Raw genomic sequence first — 18,931 nt, 5'->3', positions numbered from 1 at the left:
AGAAGATCAATGGAATGGATTAGAAAATGCAGACACAACTACAATCACACTCAGCCAGCTTATCTTTGACAAAGAGACCACACATGTTCACTGGAAGAAATATAGCCTCTCTAATAAATGGTGCTGGAAAAACTGGCTTTCCACATGCTTAAAACAAAGACTAGACACATGTCTTTCACCATACACTAAACTAAAGTCAAACTGGATCAAAGTTCTAAATATTTAAACAGAGTCACTAAATCCATTGGAACACAAAGTAGGTAACAATCTTGAAGGCATAGGGGTAGGCAGAGAGTTCACGGGAAAAAAAACAAACTGCAGGGAAAATACTTCAAAGAATCAACAACAGGGGTCTCATCTTATTGAAAAGTTTTTGCACATCAAAAGAAATCACCAATAAGGTAAAAAAAAAAAAACCATGGATTCAGAAAAAATTTAGCCAACTGCCCCTCAGACAAATGACTTCTATCTAGGGCACATAAAGAATTTTTAAAAAATCAGCTTCCTCAAATTGAAAGACTCAATACAAACATGGGCATCTGAGATGAACATATTCTTCTCAGATGAAGAAATACTAATGGTGAATAAATACATGAAAAAATGTTCAGCATCATTAGTTATTTGAGAAAAGAAAATTGAAACAACACTGAGATTCCATCTCACCCTAGAAAGAATGGCTATCATCAAAAAAATCAACCAATACCAAATGCTGGAGAGGCTGTGGGGAAAAAGTAAAAGTACTCCACTGTTGGTGGGAGTATAGAATGGTGAAACCACTGTGGAAATCAGTTTGGAGATTCCTCACAAAATTGGGATTAGAAATCCCACCTAACTCAGCTAATCCCCAAAACTCAAACGCCCATCAATTTAGGAATGGATAAAAAAAGATGTGGCATTTTTATGTAATGGAGTAGTACTCATCTGTAAAAAAGATAAAGGCTTTTGTAGGTAAATGGATACAACTAGAAACCATACTCATAAGTGGAATAAATCAGACCCACATGTATAAACATACTGTCTCCCTGGTGTAGGAACCTGAAAGAGTAAGTAAAACTCAAAAAGTACATTAGATGATATGAAAGGGAAAAAAATGCTTAAAGGAAGGAACAACTGGGATGAGGGAAAGAAGAGAAAAGAAAGAGGGACAGTAAAAAAAAAAATATATATATATATATACACACACATATACACACACACACATATACCAGAACATCTGGCAAAACTGTACTGCTGATGTCTGATGGTATATTGAAAGGAACAGTTAATGCTTAAAATTTTTTATATTCTGACAAATTTTACATGCTTGTATCTGGTAATCTGAGCAACTGATTTGAAGACAACAATATGAAATGGAAAAATTGGTGAATTTCTACCATCTTGTCTAGTGAAACTCTGTATTATCTCTAATGTTTTATCCAATAATTATTTTTATTCTCTTAAATGGTTTGAACAATCTTCAATCCTCACATCTGGTAATCTGGGCAACATAGGTGAAGATAACAATATGTAATATAACAATGACTGTTAATTGCTATCATTTTGTTTTGAAACCCTGTATCATTTTTGATGTTCTTGTTTTGTTTTGTTTATATCTGTGATGTTGGTATGTTGGTATTGTTCTTCTCTTTTACTACTCTTTTTAAAATAAGATTTTAAAAGAGGAAAATCCAGAATGTCTGAGGAAAAGGCACCTTATTTCTTACAAGGCAAGCATTCCATTAGCTCAATAGAGTGTAAAATTTTCATTACTTGGTACTGATAAAGAACCACACAAAATAACGATTCATGAACTAAAAATATTATAAGATATTATAAGATATAAAATGTTATTAACCAAAGTTTGATTTCTGTCATACTCTACATTTACAATTTTGGCTTAAATGTATTTCATAGACTTTCTCTAGTTTCATGACTTACATCAATATTGTTCCAAGCCACTATGCTTAGAACTACAAGATTTTCTGACTTGTGTATTTCTCCTTCACCTCTGCAAACAAATGCAGGTTACTTTTATGTGTCTGGTATATCACAAGTGTGCGCTCATGCCTACGACATTGGCTCAGTTTAGGCTCTCATTGGTATCACCTGGATTACTATAATTTCTCCTGGGCTTCAGCTGTTTACTGTCTCTCAATTACCTGACTTCTAACCCACTGCCTCATTAATCTTCAAGAAGTACAATAATCCTAACACTCCCTTGCTCAAAGGCCTTTGACATCTTCCAGTTTCCAAATACATCAACTTCTCACTTTCCATGATGACATATAAAGTGCTTAAGGTTGTAGCTTCAGTTTGTCCCTCTGGTCTAACCTTAAGCCAACCTAAACGCAAGCACTGTATATGCTGGCTTTGTACTGAATTTTTCAAACTATATACTCATTTCATTTCACATTAGTCCTGTGAAAAAGTGTTAACATTTTCAATTTATAAAAGGGTAAAATAAATATTTACTAATGTTAATTTAATGTTATTTATAATTATACATTTATTTTATATTTTAAATATACCTTTCTATATCTTCATTGTTTTTATACTTGACACCAACTTGACAAAGTAACATACAGAAAATGACAATAAAATCTCAGATCAAACTATTTGGTGAATACTCAAATTTACAAAATTTGTTAAAGTTAAAAGACACACTGATTAATTACTCTCCCAACATGCTTATCTTATCATTCTTGCCATTTTCTGAAGAAAATCTGGAATTCTGTCTTTTGTGAGTGTCTTCACTAGATATGTTCTAAATTAGATAGTCACTTGTGTGTCTCATATAGATGTTGCGTATGCAAAGAGGAAATGCAGTCATCTGTTAGAATCTATAAATTATGAACTATTAGAGAGGTGTTATGAAGGAAAATCTATAGAATTTTAACACCTAATTCTAACTCTGAATGTTTCAAACATTTTTAAAGGCAAAAATCTTCTAAGTCTCTATTTGTACATAGACCACATAAAAAGAAATCACACCTGTAATCCCAGCATTTGGGAGGCTGAGGCAGGAGGATCACTGTGAGTTTGAGACCAGCCTGGGCTACAAAGTGAGCTCAGGTCCAGCATGAACTGCATAGCGAGACCCTTTCTCTTTTTTTTTTTTGGTTTTTCTCCGGTACCGGGAACCGAACTCACGACCTTGCGCTTGCCAGGCAGGCGCTTTGCCACTGAGCTAAATCCCCAGCCCCTAACGAGACCCTTTCTCAAAAAGACAAAAAAAAAAAAAAATCACATTACAGTCCCTAAAGAAAATCTAATTCATTAGCTTATTTATTAAAAAAAAATTATGGGAAGCTAAGGTTAGTTCTGGGCATAAACTCTTATATGTTTACAAATACTCAATACCATCTCCATAAAAGTGGTAAATATGATAAGCTGAGCTTAAAGGAACCTGGGTCCAGCTGGCACTGAAACCCCTCTTATGCATGTGTGAATAGATTTGAATTTTCAGTAGAACATGTATGCTAGCCATTAGCTGGATTTTAAAAAATCTCTTAAAGATAAATTCAGCAATATCAAAGAGGTTGTTTCAGAACTACCCAAATACTAGGGCTTTCTAGAACTTCACATAAGACCACCAGAGGCAAAAGACGAAGCAACTTAGGCTTTGGAGACTAGGAGTTGCAGCATTGAGGACCATGTCTAAGTTCCTCAGCACTCGGCAGCAAATGGTCCATTAGACCGACTGAATCAAGGATGCTGAGAAGTCTGTACTGAACTTCAAAAATATTCAAGGAGAAGAATCATTAGGAAAGACAACAAGCTTCTTAACAAATGAATATTAACTCATAGATACTGGTTTTTATCTTGGTAGTGTACATGTGATATCATTTGTAACCCCCTAGCCGTTATGGTTTAACTTGTTTCTATCACTCTTTAAGCTAGGGCTATGTAAAAGAATTTATCTAGTAAACTGACCTTACCAGCCATCATCTCCCAAACTTTACTCCAAAAGCTCCAAGATATAAGCTAATAAAGCTTTTCAATTACAAGTATAGTTCAGTATAGGTTCAGTGAGACACTGTGTATTAGGAACTTTATTCCTACTATTTTGTCTCTCTTTAAAAAAAAACTACCCTATCTTGCATTTATTGCAATTCACTTGTTTTAATTCTCTCCCCTGCATTTTGAACTCCTTGAGGACACAATCTGTCTTATTCATATTTGCACCAAATTAAGTGAAATTGAATGTTTGCATGTATGCAGGCCTGATGAAGTAAGGCTATTTTTCTGGATGGATGATTCAAAATCCTGGCAAGAAAAAAAAGTCTTATTTTAAAAGCACCAAGAAAAGAAGAAGCAATAGGAACTGTTCCTATGTGCTATTCCTAAGTGGGAAAAAGCCAAGAAGTTAGTGAAGAAACACCCGTATAATTTAATATGGGCAGGCTTAACGCTTCAAAATAGATGCACTATTAATACAAAATATTGGGGAAAAGCAAAACTAACATTTTTACACTAAAGGAATAAAATAAAAGTGATAGGAATGATCAAAATATTATTAAAGAAGAATAATGAAAATATTAAAGAATATTATTAAGAACTCTTTGCCCCAGAATTATAATACTTGGTGGAAAGCCAGACACAGAGCAGAAAAAGATATTTTCAATACCTACATCTCCCAAAGCTGCTTTTATCAAAAATACATAAAGACTCTTGCAAATCAATGATGAAAAATATTAGTACAATTCATAAAATAGGTAAAGGACACTAATAGATACTTCCTAAGAACTAAATCAGCATTGTGGTTGCTATAACGAAGCAATTCTATATTGACATTTTCTCCTTTTTTGACGTACACATTTCATTCAATCCATCTTGTTCCCTGAGTTCAAGTTCTAATTAAACAAGTGTTTGACTCAGGCTTTGGTTTCAGGGAAAATAAACTGAAATAGGAAAGAGTCAAGAGTAAAGCCCAATGAGAAAGTGGCTCTTCTTCTGAGATAGAATAGGAAGAAAAGTAATGTGGCGTATTTAAAAATAGCCCCCAAGTATGTCCATGTCAGTTCCTAAGAAACTATGTTGTTATCGCATTTGGAAAAAAGTCTTTGCAGATGTGATTAAAGTAAGATCTTGGGATAAATAGATAATTCTGGTATAAATTTCTGTTTTTTAAGCTACCAAATTTGTGGCATTTATGTAGCCTCAGAAAACTAACATACATAGATTAAGGCTTGAATAAAGTGAAAGTAGAAGAGAAGGAAGATAAGAATGTCCTTAACAGATGGTCTGATTTCTTGCTAAAATGAGAGCTAAGTGTTTCCCAAATTTTAGAGATACTATGACCTCTAGAAGTGATTCCGAGTGGGCCTTTAAGTGGAGTGGATGAAGGAATTATTAAAGACAAAATAAAGGATATGTGAGGGAAACTGCAAACTCAGCAGAGATTGGAAATAATGAATTTATAATGTATTTATTGTCATCTCTTAGAATTTGATGATCAGTGAGGGGATGCTAATGAGCAGACAAAATTATCACAGTCTCTTTTCTGAAGTCAGGGATTGGGCTCAACATTCAAGAGAGAAACTGGCAAGAAAAATGCAAGAGTGCAATTCTTAAAGGGAACTGTGTGATTTAAGAGAATATCTCACTAAGAATGCATATTCCTCCTAAGAGCTGAGGATTTTAGGGAAGATCTTCATTTTAGAAACAAAAGAGAAGCATAACTAACAAATCAGGTCATCTGCTGAAGGAAGATTATCCTCCTGAGTTGCTGGGAACTGGTGTAGCTGAAGGTTGCCTGCCCCGGACTGGAATGAATGCCCCAAACCTGAACTGAGATGAATGTACAAATGAGGAACCAGGCGGCCTATACTTTGTGCATGACATCATTTTGTACTTCACACTCTACCTTAAAGTATTTTTATCCATTTCTTACCTCACTGCTCTTTCTTCCCCCAAAAAAGAGCAGTGATAGGGAGAGACATAGAAGGGTCAGAGATATTTATAAACATCACCTCATAGAACCCTCAACCAGCTATTTTTTATTTGGTTTCTTTTTAGAATTTCTTTTGGAATGCATTTTCTTTTATTTTAAAGAGAATTAAAAACAACAAAATAACAAGAATGTAGACAAAAACAAAACAAAGCAAAAATAATAAAAATGATACAGGGTTTCAAAACAAATGATAGAAATCAACAACTTGGATCTCATTTTATTAAAAATCTTTTGCATATTAAAATAAATCACCAACAGGGCTAAAAGAAAACCCATAAATTGGCAAAAAATTTCAGCCAACTGTCCCTCAGACAAAGTTATATGTCCTGTCTAGAACATATAAAGAATTTTTAAAAATCAGTCCCCCAAAAGACAAAGACCCAATCCAAAAAATGGGTATCTGAGATGAATACACACTTCTCTGATAATGAAATACAAGTGACGAATAAATACATGAAAAAATGTTCAACACCATTAGTCACTCAAGAAATGCAAAGTAAAGCAACATTGAGATTTCATTTCATCTTAGGAAAAATGGCTATCATTGAGAAATCAACCAAAAACAAATGCTGGGTGGGCTGTGGGGGAAAAGGAACCCTTCTCCAACAGCTGGTAGGAGTGTAGACTGGTATATTACATATTTTTATCTTCAACGAAGTTGCTCAGTTTACCAGATGTAAGAATGTAAGATTTATCAAACAATTAAATAGAATAAAAAATAATAAAAAATCATCAGAAGACACAGAGCTTCACTAAACAAGATGGTAGATATTCACACATGGTTGTTACATTACATATTGTTGTCTTCAAATTAGTTGTTCAGATTACCAAATATAAGCATGTAAAATTGGTCAAAAAAAGAAAAATTAAGCATTAATTGTTCAATTCAAAAAACCATTAAACATCAGCAGTACAATTATCCCAGCTAACCTTCTATACACACACACACACACACACACACACACACATATATATATTTCATTCCTTCTTTCTTTCTCTCCTTTCCCTCATCCCAGCTGTTCTTTCTTTTAGCACTTTCTTTTCCTTTCACAATATCTATTATATGTTTGGGTTTTATTTACTCTTCCAGGTTCTCGCACTAGGGAGACAATACAATGTTTTCACATGTGGATCCGCTGTCTTTCACTTGTGAGTATGATTTCTAGTTGCATCCATTTACCTATAAAAGCCTCGAATTTATCTTTTTTAATAGGTGAGTAAGACTCCATTGCATAAAAATACCACATCTTTTTTATTCACTTGTCAGTTGATGGGCATTTGGGTTGTTTCCAAGATTTTGCTATGACAAATTGTGCTGCTATAAAGATGAGAGCATGTATGTCACTGTGGTATGATGTTTTTAATTCTTTTGGGGAAGTACCCAGAAGGGGAGAGCTGTATTAAGTGAGACTTGTAATCCTAATTTTGTGAGCAATCTTCACAATCATTTCCACAGTGGTTTCACCAGTCAACACTTCCACCAGCAGTGGAGAAAGTTTCCCTTTTTCCCCATAGAACCTCCAGCATTTGTTATGTGTTGATTTCTTGATGATAGCCATTCTTTTTGGGTAAGATGGAATCCCAGGAACAAGACAAGGATGTCCACAGTAACCACTCTTATTCAATATAGTTCTGGAAATATTGGTCATAACAGTTAGACAAGAGAGAGAAATAAAATGAATATGGATAGGAAAGGAAGAAGTGAAATTATCATTATTTGCAGGTTACATGATACTCTATAGAAGATCCCAAAAACTCCACCAAAAGGCTTAAATTTTTAATCACCAAATTCAAAAGCAGAGCTGGATATAAAGTCAACGCTCAAAAATCAATAACATTTCTGTACACAAACAACAAACAGACATAGAGAAATTAGGGAATCCACAACTTTCACAATAGCATCTAAAAAATGAAATACTTAGGAATAAATCTAACAAAAGATCTGTACAGTGAAAATTACAGTACTCTGAAAAAAAGAGATCAAAGAGGATATCAAAAAATGGAAAGATATTCCTTGCTCATGGATAAGAAAAACCAACACTATGAAAATGGCCACACTCCAAAAATTGTTGTACATATTCAATGCAATCCCAATTAAAATACCATTAGTATACCTCACAGATATAGAGAAAACATTGCTAAAATTCATCAGGAACCAGAAGAGGCCTAGAACAGCAAAAGCAACCCAGGGCAACAAAGGAAAGGCAGGAAGCATCACAATCCCTGACTTGAAATTGTACTACAAAGCTACTGTGATAAAATTAGCATGGTATTGGCAAATAAAACAGACATGAAGATCAGTCAAATGGATAGAAGATGCAGACACAGCTACAAACACACTTAGCCACTTTATCTTTGACAAAGTGGCCAAACAAGTTCATTGGAAGACAGCCTCTTTAATAAATGGTGCTAGAAAAACTGGCTTTCCACATGCCAAAGACTAGGGCTGGGGATTTAGCTCAGCGGCAAAAGCGCGTGCCTGGCAAGCTCAAGGTTGTGAGTTCAGTTCCCGGTACCGGAGAAAAACCAAAAAATCAAAGGATTTAGGAACACATGCCAAAGACTAAAACTAGACCCATATGTATCACCATGCACTAAACTAAAATGAAAATGGATTGAAGATCTAAACATTAAAACAAACACACAATCTATGAGAAGAGAAAGTAGGTAGAAATCTTGAAGACCTACGAGTAGGCAGAGAGTTCATTTACAAAAGCCAAACTGCATGGTAAATACTTCAGAGAATCAACAACTGGAACTCATCTTGGTGAAAAGTTTTTGCACATCAAAAGAAATCACCAGCATAGTAAAAAGAAACCCAATGAATTGGGAAAAAATTTCAGTCAACTTTCCCTCAGACAAAGGATTTCTCTCTAGAACATATAAAGAACTACATAAAATCAGTCTCTACAAATTCAATGACCCAATCCAAAAATGGGCATCTGAGATGAATACCCACTTCTCATATGAAGAAATACTAATGACAAATAATTATATGAAAAAATGTTAAACATCATTGTAAATTAAATGTAAATTAAATCAAACAGCCATTTTGTTTCAGATATCACTACCTCTAGCTCAGATATCACTACCTTCTTCACAGAAGAAAAATGAGATTTGGAAAATTAAGGAACACGCAATCACAAGGTTAGTAAGAGAAAAGGCAGAATTCAAATCCAAATTGGACTCAACCCAAAGCTAATGCTTTTACTTATTACCTCATCCCCACTGGTTCCACGGTAATTATTCAATTATGTTTATTTTTTTAATGAGCAGCCTCAAGTTTCTCAAACTCTTATCCTTTTTTTCTAGTATACTTTTGTGATTTCTGTTGAATATTTAGATCACTTGTTCAAACAAAGTTAGTACCTACTACAGGGGAAATGTCCCTATAGGTTAAATTAAATAGTAACCTGTAACAAAGACAGAAGTTGTACATGTTTTCAAGATTTTACACTCCAGTGGAGGAAACCTTCAATAAATTTCTTGCATTTCTCCTATGTGGTTGGTAGATTAACTTAACAAATCAGTAGATCTCTATCTATGATTATGTTTTTCAAACAGAATATAGAAACATTACATTAGGGCCCTTTTGGTACTAGGTAGTAATTTAAATCATGAATTCCAACCAGTGCTTCACTGTTGAGGACAATACTTAGTTGATAGAACCGTGCATTCAGAAAGAATGATTTAAGAAACCAAGATTCGTATACTACTATAACATTTTGTTTTCAAAAGTAAAGTATTATTTCATGTTAAATGTAATTTTCAAGGAAAATAGCCTAGGATATTTATTACTGATGTGCTGAAAGGGGGATAACATCGAACACAGAAGTAAATTTAATTTTACTATGTATCTAAGGGATAAGCACCGCATCCTCTGTATGGCCCCAATTCTCTGATAAGAATCTCCTCTATGTTTGCCCAAAGATTCTTCTTTGACATTTTTCTGGTCAGAAACTAATCCAAGTACTTTAAATGTTCATACCTAACCAAGCAGGAAGTTTGTGATAGAAAGAGAAGTTGCAGCATTTCAGAAATTGTGATACACTAAAAACATTTTAATACATTTGAGTATTCTCAACAGGAATATTTTCACAATTATCTTTCGGTTCCCTGTTATTTTCCAGGCTCAATCACCTCCATCACTCATTAACAATATTCTAAATGCATCTCTGCAGAAATCTAGGTGGTAAAACACTCATCGTGTGCACTGAACAGATCCTGCCCCAACCCTGTGTCAATGGACACATGCCCATATTCATTTCCCTCAAACACAAATGCCCATTTTTCTGTGTGCTCATCTTCTCCTGTCAAGCATTCAGCACTTTTGCATCCAATTAGAGCTAAAGTAAAAGTCCCACACTGCTCATTATGGCATTTGTAATTAAGCCTTAAATTTGATGGGAATTAATAAAATTAAACTGCTTCATATGTTGAGAACATATCAGTAAATCAAATTAATTAGTAGTACATATAGAGTAAGGACTATGGCATGACCTCAGTCAAGCAGCTGGCTCTTCATCCGTGTCGTCCAACTTCTTTAAATGTGTATGTGACTCTAGACAAACACTTGTCTCTCTTGCTTAGTATTTTCAAATGTGGAGAAGATTTCATAATTTAGAAACTTATTTAATCTTTTAAATTAATTTTTATGTATGTTCACTATTTTCCCATCACTGGGATTTTACAGTGAATATGGTAAAGCAGATTTGACTTATTTCCCATTATACTGTCTCTGAATTTAAGTTCCCACCTAATAAGAAGGCAAGTCCTCTTCTCCTGCCTACCCACTCATCACTCATTTCTTAATTAAAATATAGGCCTTGTCTGGTTATTGTACTTAATGAGTGCCTACTCTATCCTCAACATTTTCTGTTATCAAACTTTGTCTGATTCCCTTATTTTTCTAAATAGGTTTCTGCAATTATTTTACTTACAACATTGAATTAAAATTTCTCACCAAAAAAAAAACATGCTATACCTCACTATACTTCCAGAAAATGAAATGTCTTATGTATAGTAGAGTTGCAATGTATGTTTCTTGAATAAATGAATAAATTAAAATCAGTAAGTAAATATTCCTCTCATTGCAAAGCATTGAGGATTCCATTCTAATTAAACAATTGCTGTACAGAGCCCATCATCAAATTCCATGCCATGTTTAGGCCATAGGAAAGGAGCGCCAAGTTAATCTGAACCCCTGTTTACTAAATAGCATATCCCCACAAAATTCAAGACAATCTTTTTATGTCCCCACAAGTGGACCCATGAAAAGAATAACCATGTACAGGCCTTATTCTAGGAGAAACAATCCTATCAAGTAAGAATCCTTACTTATTATTTTGAATAAAATGGTCACCTTTTATTGTGGATTTAAGATGGTCTAAGAGGGTATTATTGTATGATGACATTTTCTAAATCTCTGTCTAAATGGTAGCCTATTTTTCCCCTCTATCTCTGGAATTACACAGAGCCAACACTTTCAAAGCTCATGCATATGTAATAAAAACATGTATATAAGATTAATAATGTTTGTTAAATAGACAACTCACAATATCTAGAAAAAACCTAGAAAAATCAATGGTTTTAAATTAATTCAAGCTTTTTTCCCACATAGTGTGCAAAAAATTCAAAATAAAATTAAAAGAATAAGTCCTTATATTCTGTTTTGCTCTTTGTAAGTTTATGAACTCTAGTGAAATGTCATACTAGAATAATGCAAGTGGGCTAATTGCAGCTTTATATTGCCACTTTCAGTCCTTCAATTTTTATAGTTCCCTAATGTCTTTTGTAGCTGCTTAATTTCTTCATGCTTCGGTGATCATGGCTAATGCGTGTCGCATAGCTGTTGGGAATGGAGTGACCTGAAAAGTGCCCAACTCACTGAACGAAGAGAAACTTTGAAAAGATAATGAGATGCCAGAATTTCTCAGAAAGGGCTGAATTAAGGTCTTACACAGTTCTTGTAAGTTTGGCTGCATCTAGTATCCCAAGGTCACCTAATTTTTACTTTTTACATTAAATTTATTTACCATTTATTTTGTATTTACATTTTTGATCAAATACATTTCTTTTGTATTTTTTGATAATAAAAAATACAAAAATTGTATTAGTGAGATACTTCGTGGTACTCCCACATATGTGTGTTTTGTGTGATGAATTAGGTTAAACATACCCCATCATATATTTATTTCTTATTTATGGTGAAAATGTTTAAAATCCTTTCTTCTAGTACACAATCACTGCCTCTTGTAGCTCAATTGTGCAATATGGTAAGGTATAAAGTAACATTGTTGCACTTCATTCTGAATCCTATATTTCATTCAGACTTTTTTCAAAAATCTTCTTTCTATATAGAATGGTGACTGCTTTCATGTGTTAATTTTGGTTATTTTCATAATCATTTATGGGGTAATTTTCTCCTCTGTAAAATGAATGTGTTATACGGGACAGTTCCACAATTATTCCAGAGCACAAATTACTAACAATGAACCACCCTCATGTTATTACCTTGCTCCTGAAGCCATGATGGACCCCAAATACCTGCTGGGTCAAGATCACGTTCATCTAGTTGTATTTCAGGGCTCTCTTCCACGTGGTGCTGCTCTGTTTTCTGACATCTCTGCTATACACACAAGCCACATGACAGAAGTGGTCCGGGTTAGGCTTACCTCTTCAGGAAACATAATTGAGGGGCATACCAATGCCACTCAAAATGACATCTGTGCACCAGGACTGTTCTTCACATGGCAGTATAACTACAAGAGAGAAAAATATTTAGCGTAGTTGACCTTGTCAAAATATCTAAGCACATGGCAGGGAATAATTTTGGGGATGTTTAATATTTCCAAACTAACAGTAGGAGCTGCACATTAAGCATATTCAGCAAGACTACATTGGAGCACATGAGTAATTAGCTTCAAAACAGTATAAATCCATTAAAAGCATAACAATATCTAAACACAACTATATTTCCAACTTATTTTCAGCTCATTTTCATTTTTAAACAGAATTGTCTTTTACAGTTAATTTATCATTATTAACTAAGTTCAAGAAGTAAACTTTATATATTTATTCTTAAGCCTAATTAAAATATAAGAATGTAAGTAAGCTTCATTAGATTTTTTGACAAGAAGACATAAAACCTTTCAAAATGTAGCAGCATTTATAAAGTAAATTTTGGTGATGAAAATAATTTGGAAGATATGAAGATCAAAATTTAATATCATGTTTAACTAGAAGGACAGTCTATATTATCTAAAATTCTATGTAGTAGTCACAATTAATAGTGAAGTCTTAAACTTATGATGTGTATCAGATGATGTACTGCCTAATGGTGCAGTGGAAGCAATAAAACTTAAAGAACTTTTAAATTCAAAATGTATATAAATGTTCACACTAAAAAAAAATTGCTAAGAGAAGGGGTAGTGAATTAAAAAGCTTTCACAAATAAATGTCCAGTAATTGGGGCTGGGGATTTAGCTCAGCGGCAAAAGCGCCTGCCTGGCAAGTGAAAGGTCGTGAGTTCAGTTCCCGGTATGGGAGAAAAACCAAAAAAAAAAAAAAAAATGTCCAGTAATTTACATTGTCCACTGTAGTTTACCACATTTGTCCTTATGTTTCATGATGTTCTTATTTTCCAAGTTAAATCCCTTCCATTATTCATTAACAATATTGTAAATGTGACTACACAAAAATCTAGGTAGTAAAGTACACAGTATGTGCATTAAACAGATACTGTCTTAACCTGTGTGAAAGGTATTTCCCATATTCAGTTTTCCTCATACTGTTTTCCTCATACAGTTTTCCTCATACTCATGCTCATTTTTATATGTGCCCATCTTCTATCGAGCATTTAGCACTTTTACAATTAGAGTTTATGTAAATGTCCTCCACTGCTCACTATCAAATTTGTAATTGGGGGCTTCAAAACCCAACAGTATACATACATATTTAATTGCTGCAATTTTAATAAAAGACCATTGCATAGACAATAGTTGGTGAATGTATCACAGAAAAGATAGTTCAATCATCCCCTTTAATGACACCTCAGATCAACGTCAGTAGCAAACTGATGATATGGAATAACTGGAATAAATATAGCTGGCAAAGTGTTTTCTTTGTATTTTAACAAATATACATATATTCCTAATCATGTAATACTTCCAGTTATGTACATTTTGTACATAAAAATATTCAGCTTCCTTTCTGAGAAATACAACTAACTCTAAAGTATATAAAATATTCAATTTGGAGCTCAAATTCTGTGTAGGAGTATAATCTGATGGTACACTTGCAAACCCAAGAAAACATGCTAAAGTAATCACACAAATGTGGGAGTTTATGCCAGATTATTGATTTTTCACATACCCATACCCTCCATCACTGGATTATTTTGGTTTTGTTAAAAATCAAAATATTTGTGTGGCCCACTAAATAATGCACATGGTAATACAGGAAAAGGTATGAGTCACTAATATTTAAGATGTGAAATATGAGATTACCCCATTTGTTAGATAAAAAAGGAAATAAAAAGCATATGTATAATAAAGAAAGAAAAATTATAATTATTTAGAGATGGTGTAGTCCTCTTAAAAGAAGACCAAATATCCACCCAAAGACTCTTAGATTAATGATAAAATCCAGCAATGTAGCTGAATAAAAAGTCAACAACAAATATCACTAACTTTCTTATACCCACTGAGAAAAAAAATTAGGAAAAAAATACAGTTAGCAATAAATAGCACCAAGAAAAAGTAATTATTTAGAAATTAACCATTACTAAGGAAGTGGAAGGTTTCTATAATGAAAACCACATTACTCTGAAAAAGGAGATTGAAGATGATGTCAAAAAATGGAAAAATATCTCTAATCAAGGTAGAAAGAAGCAATATGCTTAAAATAGCCATACTTTCAAAACTGATATGCAAATTTAATGCAAATCAATCACAATGTCAACAGTAGTCTTCACTAACTGGAGAAAACAATCCTGAAATTTATATGGAACCAGAAGTGACTCAGAATAGCAACAGCAAACCTGAGTTATCATAATAGAGCAGCAGATATCACAATCCCAGACTTGAAGTTTTATTACAAAGATTCAATACTGCAAATAGCAAGGTACTGGCACAAAAACAGACATGAGGTCAAGGGAACAGAACAAAAGATGAAGAAACAACCTCAAGAACATTGAACTATTTGATATTTGACAAAGGAACCAACAACATATGATGCAGGAAAGATAGCTTTTTTTAATAAATGGTGTTGGGGAAAATGGCTATCCATATGCAGAAGACTGAATATAGATCCATATCTCTCCCCACGTACTAAACTAAAATCAAAGTGGATCACACAAGTAAATGCTAAAACAGAAACACTTAACCTGCCAGAAGGTGAAATATGTAAAACTCTTCAAATCATAGGGGTAGACAGGGATTTTCTGAACAGAACTTTCTTTGGACAGGAAAAAGCCCAGAGAATCAACAAATGGGATCATATCAAATTTAAAATCTCCTTCACAGCAAAGTAAATAACCAACAGAGTAAAAAGAAAACCTACAGAATGGGAAAAACTTTTTTTCAGCTATTCCTTAAACAAAGGACTAATACCAAGAATATGTAAAAAACTCAAGAAATTGTACCTTCTAAATAAAAGACCGATTGAAAAAATGGGCCGGTGAAATGAATAGACATTTCACAGAATAAGCCCTTTCTACAAAGGGCAAGTAAATACATGCAGAAATCCTCTACATCAATGACTATTAAATAAATACAAATTAAAACAATACTAAGATTCTATTTTATTCCAGAAAGAATGGTCATCATCAAGAAATTAAATAATAACAAGTGACGGTGAGGCTACAGAGGAGAAGGAACCCTTCTTCATTGTTGGTGAGGGTGTAAACTAGTACAATCACTATGGAAATTGGTATAGAGATTCCTCAAAAAACTAACACTAGTAATTCTATTTGACCCAGGTATTCCCCTTCTGGGTATCTTCCTAAAACATATTACAGTGATACATGATGCATGCATGTTTAAAACAGCACAATTCATAATAACCAAGTCTTGGAAGCAGTTTACATGTCCTCCAACAGATGAATGGACAATGTGGTACTACACACATGGAGTACCACTCTGCATTGCGAAAGATAGACTTGGGTATTTTGTAAGAAAATGCATGCACCTTGAGACCATAATGTTAAGTGACATAAATAAGACACACAAGCTTAAAAATCACATTGTTAATCTTATCTGTGAATTCCAAAATACAAATAATGAACAAAATAAGAGATAGCAAGGACATAGATCTTTCTCAAATGTAATCAAGTGATGGAGGGGGGATGTAAAACGGGATGAAGATATGTTATGTGTGTTCACCAACTCCACACAAAAATGTAGACATTATTTTCTGCAAATATGTTCTAATAAAATATGTTAGAAAATGGAAAATCACAATCCTTAACAAAAAAAGACATAATATAAAAGCTGATTATAAAATATTTTTGCATGCTAACACATGAGGGTGACAAAGAAAACAACTGCTGAAAGTATTTAGACTACAGAATAAAACCTCAGTGTTTCTTCAGTATAAAAACCTGATTTGGGTCTCAATGTTGTAAAGTTGTGAATTAAGCATACAAGCAGACTTGTCTGATATCTTTCATACTTCTAATGACCTTAATACTCTCAGCAAGGAAGGAATATATTTTCTTCAATAGTAGGTAAGAATTAAAAGCAATAACTAAAATGAGAAGCTTGAAATTTGAGAGCTTTGACATAATGTTATGATGTGGCCCAGAATTTAATAACAAATATTAAGTAGGTAGGTAGTGAACTGTATAATTCATATCTGTAAGAAATTATTAACAATGTCTATATAAATTTGATAGAATGATTTAAATTCCCTCTTCATTAGCAGAAAAATCATTTATCAGATATTAGTGGCATCCCCAAATAATTTATTTTATCATTAGTTACATTAAATTCAACAATAATTTGCAGGCTACATTGTGGCATCAGCAATGAAGAAGGTTTGATGGAGAAGTTGCAAAATTCTGGATAAAAGTTAAAAATGAATTTCCTGACCTTAATAAAACTGCCTTACAGTCACATCATTCATTATTACCAGAAAATCTTTTTAAGGGTCATTTCTCTTTATTGAGTTTAAAATTCACTGAAATAGTCTACATATGCTAATATCTATTGTCAGTAGGACCTATATTACATAAATCAACAAGCAAAAAAAAGCTCATTATATTAAAACTACTGATTCTGATTTTTAGGATATCTCTTCAGCATCTGAAATAGTTACTGAATCGATGGTAACACTATGTTACTCATAACTCTAATTTCTATTGTGGTGCTAGAAGTTTAAATATAGTGCTAATTATATGAATCACAGGGATACAAGCTTTCAATGAGAAATATGAATAGTGTTTAACATTTTTGTTCATCTTTCATAAAGTTTGTTCTGATTATATTGATTTAAAGAATGTTTTAGTGTTAATTTTTTCTTTACTTTTAGTTTTTTAAATTAACAATAGGAATTTTCTATATGTAAGATATAGAACACCACAGTTTGACATATTTTTATAATGTGGAATGGTTAACTTTACTTACATAACATACACATTTAGCCCACGAACTTGTTTTGTAATGGAAATACTTAAAATCTACTCTCTTCATTAGAATATTAGATAATATTATGAGGTCCAATCACCGTGCTCTAAATTAGATGACTTATACTAATTCATTCTAACTGAAAATATGTGATGGTATCTCATGATTTTAATTGTATTTCCCTGATGATTAATGATGGTTAGTATCTTGTTTTCATATATTGTTAGCATTTTTATATTTTTCAAGAAATATTTCTTGAATGTGACCCATCTTTAATTGGCTTGTTTTCTTACTATGGAGTTGTCTGAGTTCCTCATATATTTTTCATATTAATACCTTATCAGATGTGTGGTTTGCAAACCTATTCTCCCATTGCTGTTTGTTTCTTCACTCAGTTGCCTCCTCTGTCATAGGAAGCTCTTCATTTGATATGATCTCACTTGTCTACTTTTTGTTCTGTAGCCTGTGCTTTGCGGAAGGTACCTGCCTCCTATAAAGCAGCCCCTTGACCTCCTGGAAAGGCAGTCATATGGTACCTAGTGCTTTTGCTTACTGCCCTAGGCAGTGTTCTACCACCACCTCCTGCTTTGCATCTCCAGGCACAACCACTCTTTCTCCTTGGTTCAATCTATAGCTAGACTAAAAATAAAAACACAAATAAAATCATAAGTGAAAGAAGAGACGTTCCCACTAGTACCACAGAAATGCCAAACAATCAAGAGACAATGCTATGAACAAATATACACTACCAAATTGAATAACCTAAAATAAATTTATCCCTTGGAACATACAACCTACCAAGATTGAATTATGAAGGCAATGAAAATCTTAAAAGACTAGTGAAAAACAAGAAATTTGCACAATTTCTTTCATTTCAGGACATAAGTTATATTTCCCTTTATTTGTATCTTCAGTAATTTCTTCCATACAGGTTTTATAATTTACAGTATACAGGTCTTCATAACCTTTAAGCATTCTTACATGCTTAGGAATAAACCTGACTTGATAAGGATGAATCACTCTTTTAATATTCTGTGGACTGAGGTTCAATAACTTTGTTTTGAAAATTTCTGTATCTAAGTTTCTCAAGGATTTTGGCCTGCAATTTTTCTGTTTTTATAGGATATATATTTTCTCTATATTAATTCAGTAACCTTTCCAACATTGTGTGGTTACAATTTTTAATTCAGGGGTGTTCCCGTGTATAACTAATACTGTTTAAGCCCATGTTAGTCACAGTATTAAAGAAAATTTATAAACACTGTCAGAGTTACAAAACCCTGTCAGTGCCCTTTCTTGTTTTTGTCACATGAATTCTTTAAATTTTTACTATTTTTATTTATTAGTAAATGTTTGCAGTACATGCATTTTGGAG

Source organism: Chinchilla lanigera, unplaced genomic scaffold (genome assembly GCF_000276665.1).
Source record: "Chinchilla lanigera isolate Chin_1 unplaced genomic scaffold, ChiLan1.0 scaffold00042, whole genome shotgun sequence".
Lineage (NCBI taxonomy): Eukaryota > Metazoa > Chordata > Mammalia > Rodentia > Chinchillidae > Chinchilla > Chinchilla lanigera.
The sequence above is the reverse complement of the archived record's forward strand: the minus strand, read 5'-3'. Positions refer to the sequence as shown.